At 55.9% G+C, this 5,516-nt stretch overlaps 1 pseudogene; it reads left to right on the forward strand.

The window, feature by feature from the left end:
• Positions 1-3,048: 3,048 nt before the first annotated feature.
• Positions 3,049-3,425, forward strand: LOC144825493 (18S ribosomal RNA; annotated as a pseudogene).
• The last annotated feature ends 2,091 nt before the right edge of the window (positions 3,426-5,516 follow it).

Below are 5,516 nucleotides of genomic sequence, written 5' to 3' on the forward strand. Positions count from 1 at the left end.
CCATCATCCTGCATGCTGCACTGATAAGGTTCCATCCAGCTCAAAGAGTCTTCCCCTGGGTGGCAGGGTTCAAAGGCTCTGACCAGGTGAGAGCCCCCCATCCTGGGCTCCATCTTCCGGCTCACCGTGCAGGAAAGTACTCGGGTTTGGGGTCACACGCGTGCAGAGAGGCCTTTTCATCGCGTCTGGGCCCAGAATCTGCAACCAGGCCCCAGGTCCCTGTCTGGCCTTGGGTTGGGTGCTCCCACCCAGGGCTCTGTCCCACCCACTTGCTGCCCTGACAAGGGCCCAGGGGTAGGTTAGTCGGGCCTGGGAAGACTTCCCCTCCGTGGCTGGTTTCATGAGCTCAGACCATGGCCCAAAGGGCCCTGGGGTGGGTGCCTCCCCATCCTGGGCTCGATCCTCTGGCCCATCATGTGAGCCCGGGGAGGGGTTCCCTTTGCATCTGGACCCATGAGCTCTGACCAGACCTCGGGCCGGGCACTCTCACCCTGGGCTCCATCCCCTAGACTGCCCCAAGGACAAGTTCCTGGGATGGGCCCACCAGACCCAGGGAGGCCCCCGCTTTGCCTGCGTGTGAGCTACCTTCGGACCCCACCCATCGGGGCTCCCCTTGCAGTCCCATGCCTTAGGCCCAGGTGGGGCTCCGAGCTCCTGGGCCACAGAGCCATGGTCCACTCCAAGGCCAAGCAGGAGCCCTGTTCATTAAGACACAGTGCGACCAAGATGGTCGTCCTTGGGGCCTGGCATTCTGGTCACGTGAAATGCCTTCCAATGGCGTTACCAGATGGCCGAACCGCCCTGGAATTCCCGATTGGGGCTCCTTTACTCCCTCGATCCCAGCTAGGTCCTTTTGCGGCTTTGGTCCCGTTTCTACTCAGTATGCACAGATGACAAGAAATGGGGGTAACCTTACCCCGGATTCCTAGAAACAGGGTATTCCATTTTCTGGCCTCCGCCGCTTTGCCTGCATGCTACACTGGGGACCCCTCTCTCAGGCCCATGCCTGAGGCCCAGCTGGGGCTCTGAGCCCTCAGGACACTGAACCCCCCAACCCACCATGGGCAGGTGGGAGCCATTTCATTAAGACCAGGGTGAGCAAATTGCTGCCCTCTGGACCGACCATCTGGCCGAGCTCGACCCCTCTGCCATCTGGTAATGCGCAATGCTTTCCAATGGCATTACCAGATGGCCGGGCTGCCTGGAAGTCCTGATTAGAGCTTGTTCCGTACCGCAAGCCCAGCCAGGGCTCCAGGGAGGCCGGGCATGTGTGCACATAGGGTCCCCTCTGTCACTCGGTGTGCATGGGTTACCAGACAGGGGGGTAGCCTTTCTCTGGATTACTAGGGACAGGGTACACTGGACCCATTCGCATCCTGGTGGTTCTCAGCCGGTGACCAGATGGGCCAGGACAGGGCAACCCCAACACTCCGGGACTCCGTCCTCTGGCCCACTGCATGGCAATATACCTAGGACAGGGTTCATCAGACCCTGGCAGGCCTCCCTTGTGTGTCCAGGCCTGGGAGCTCTGACCGGGTGTGTGGGCCCTCCTGGCCCTGGGGCAGGCGCTCCCTCCCTGGGCTTCGTCCTCTGGCCTGCAGCTCCACAAAGGGCCTGGGACGGCATCCCGTCAGGACCGGAGAGTCTTGCCCTGCTCTGCCAGGTACAGGAGCTCTGGCCGCAGCCCCTAAGGGCCACCTCCCCATCCCAGACTCTGTACTCAGGCCTGCCATTTGGCAAAGTGCCCGGGATGGGGTCCCATGGGCCGTGGGAGGGCACTCCTTCCATGGGCTCCCTCCCCTCAGCCTGCAACTCCACCAATGGCCCGGGAAGGGGCTCCGTCAGGCCCGGGGAGTCTTCCCCTGTTTATGTGAACAGGGCTGGAGGGCCCTGGGGTGGGCTCCTTCCCTATCCTGGGCTCCCTCCTTGGGCCTCCCACATGGCAAGGTGCCTGGGACTGGGTCCAGCGGGCCCGGGTAGGACTTCCCAGCATGCCCGGGCCCAGGCATCTCCAGCCAGGCCCAGGGAAGCTGGTGGGCATGTTCACGCCTTCGGTCCTCGTTGTCACCCGGTGCACATGGATTACAAGAAAGGAGGGTATTTTTTCCTCTGGTCTACTAGGGAGAGCGTACCTCGGACCTCCTCGAGGTTCAGTGATTCTGAGCCAGGAGAAGCCAGGATTCGGGCCCACCTGCAGGAACCCCCAGGGGCCTGGGTCCTCCCCTGCCTCCCAGCCCTTCCTGATGGGCCTTTACTCCAAGCCTGCTTGCCCCTAGAGTGGGCAGGGATGGGAAGCCGGCACCGCAGTAATGCTGGCTTCACATCCCTGCCACAGACTGGCCCGGCTGGCACCGCATACTCTGATCGATTGGGCATGCTTGATCCATTTATGGATAGACTGCTTGGCTCGGCTTGGCTGTTGTTTCAAGTAAAGAGCTTCCACCCCGCATGGACCGTCTGATTCGAGGGCCTAGCAAATGCCCTTTCCCTACCCAGTAGAGTGAAGGCTGAGTGGCCTTAGCAGTTTGCGCCCCCCCAGTGGTCCTATTCAAGAGGAAGGGGTCAGTTAGCTCCAGGTCCCATACACTGCTACCTAGCAGGTCTATAGTCCGGTGCGCCGCACCGTTCACCAGCTCCACCCAGCGCATTTCCGCAGCAACCTGGAACATCCATTCTGTGGGGTGCCGCAGCAGTCTGTGCCAGCACCCCTGCATCTGGCTCAGGCTGTGCCTCAGCCTGCCTCTCCCTTCCCGCAGAGACGGCCGACCAGCCGGTGCCTTTACGACCGCACCTGTCCATCCACTGCGAGCCCGCCCGCCAATGCGTACAGACTCTTTCCCAGCAGGCTCCCCAGAAGGGGTGCAAAGGTGGGTCAGGGGATGGGCACGTGGCTCCCAACCCACCCCGTCCTGCAGCCGTGGCCCGCGGAGGGAGTTGCAGTGGGGCAGAGAGGTGGGGCGGGGAGGGGCCGGGAGGGGGGTGCAAAAAACCGGAATATGGATAATTGGAGCTAAGTAAACCATTTAATTAATAAAACAAATTTCGTAGCGCGCTGTATTGCATTTTGCGATGCAGGGCATGTAACAAAATGTGTTTTATTATGGCCGGGCGTTTTATAATGGCCGGGCCCTGGGGGACCCCATCCCCCAGGGCCCAGCCATAATTCAATAGTTGAGCGGCCTGGCCACAAACTTAATCAGTGTTCGATTCCAGATAGGGAGCCGAGAAACGGCTATCACATCTAAGGAAGGCAGCATGTGCACAAATTACCCACTCCCGTCTCGGGGAGGTAGCAATGAAAAATAAGAATTCAGGCCTCTTTCGAGGTCCTGTAATTGGAATGAGTACACTTTGAATGCTTTAGCGAGGATCATTGGAGGGCAAGTCTGGTGCCAGCATCCACAGTAATTCCACCTCCAATAGCGTATATTAAAGTTGCTTCAGTTAAAATGCTCGTAGTTGGATTTTGGGATCAAGCTTGCTGTCTGCCGTGAGGCGAGAGACCGCCTGTCCCAGCCCCTGCCACTCGGCGCCCCTTTGATGCTCGACTGAGTGTCCCAGGGGTCAAAAGTGTTTACTTTGAAAAATTTAGAGTGTTGAAAGCAGGCCGGTCGTCTTACTACTTCAGATAGGAATAATGGAATGGGACTTCTATTTTGCTGGGTTTCGGAACTGGGGCCATGATTAAGAGGGATGGCCAGGAGCATTTGCATAGTGCCGCTACAGGCGAAATTCCTGGACCGGCGCAAGATGAACCACGGTGAAAGCATTTGCCAAGAATGTTTTCATTAATCAAGAACAAAAATCCCCCATCTGCAAAATTTGGGTCTGAAGGGCATTCTGGACAGGACCGCAAAGATATGATGCCAGGAGATGCTGTTGAAGGCCATTTTGATGTCCAGGGCCAACACTACTGCCCTTTCTGAGTATGGCAGCTTGGTTTGACTCAGAAACCCAAAAAGTGGCGGATGTTGAGGCGGGTGCTGCGATGTAGCGTAAAGGCCAAATGGTCAGAGTGTATTAGGGAAGTTATTGCCCCTCGTAGGAGCTACATCTTGACGGTGGCTTGCCTGTTTTATAGATGATAACTATTGTGGCGGCTCATTGGTTTTCGTAGCTGAACCGCATCTCTAGCTGATTGAAACATCTCTAATAGCGGCTTGGAACTCAAACTGTGCAAGTATTGTACAATTCCACTGGGATACTGTTGGACCTCAGCCTTTCCTGACTGCAGTCCCCCAAAAGTGCCCGCTACCTCCTCCTCTGTTGTCATCCTACAGTTTGTTTCTGTCCTCTTGTGGCAGTACCTGAGTATCAATGGTTTGCAGGAAGGCTGCATGGTTCAGGCCAGCCCCACACATCATGGGGGAGGATAGAGATTCGTAATAGGTGACAAATGTCTCTGCTATACCTGTGTTCATTCTCCGAGCCACCCCTGCAAAATACAGCACCTCAATCACCCAGTTCCGGTTTCCATCTCTCGGGTCTAGACAGGCCAATAGCTTGCCGGTCATCTCTGTGATGCCAGGGCATGGCTTTGGGCCCTGTTTTCATCTGTGGCACGAGGGCATCCTGCTTTAGCCTGAGCTGATAATGTGTCTCCTCTGAGCCATCCATCACCACTTTTTCTTCAAGTGCTAGGATGTGTCTTTCTAAAGAATCACACTCATGTTTTTGTCCCTTCTTTTTCCCCCAATGTATGGTTCTGAAGGTTTCCTAAAGGGTACAAGCGGAAGCCTCCAAGCCCTGATTCTCCTGTAAGTAGAGAGCTGTCTTTTGTCTAATTTTAGTCTTCAGTTTCTTATCCTGGCGGTACCAGGTGTCAATCCTAGGGAACAACGGAGGATTCCCCGTGGGGCTGGGCAGGCGCACCTCAATGGGAGAGTGGTTAGATATACCTCATGCCTAAATAGTAGGACTTCGAAATGACCAAGCATTCCCACAATGGGTAAAGAGGTAGTCTAGGCAAGAGAAGCAAATATGTGAGGAAGAGAAATTTGTATATTGGAGTGATGGGGGTTGTGTTGTCTCCACAGATCTACAAGTCCCAATGCATCTATGAAGGAGGGCAACTGACCCTTGCCTCTGCTCCCTTTTGTGCCCCCAGTCCTATCTAGGGCATGATCGATAACATCATTAACATCTCTTCTCAATATCAAAGTCTGGGCTGGCAGGAAAAGAAGGAGAGCTCCCACATTCGGAAGAGTCGCCGCTTGGAGATGCAGCAGAACATATAGAGAACAGCGGTTACCTGTCCCTTCCTCCCAAGTGCCAGTGAGTGATACATATCTAGCCTGCGGGTCATTCCATGTTCGGTGAATTGTGAGTAGGATGGATTTTTTGAGTAGTATACCTACTCCCCTTGAGTCAGAGGTAAAGCCTGAGTGTGCCACTATGGTGCACGCAAATCTGTATTGAGTGCCCCTCAAGTGTGTCTTCTGAATAAGAACCAAATCTGGGTCCAGCCTCTGCAGATACTACAGGACCAGGGTCCGCTTAATTTTGTGGCCTATGCT

The sequence above is a fragment of the Lissotriton helveticus genome, chromosome 3_1 (genome assembly GCF_964261635.1).
Source record: "Lissotriton helveticus chromosome 3_1, aLisHel1.1, whole genome shotgun sequence".
Lineage (NCBI taxonomy): Eukaryota > Metazoa > Chordata > Amphibia > Caudata > Salamandridae > Lissotriton > Lissotriton helveticus.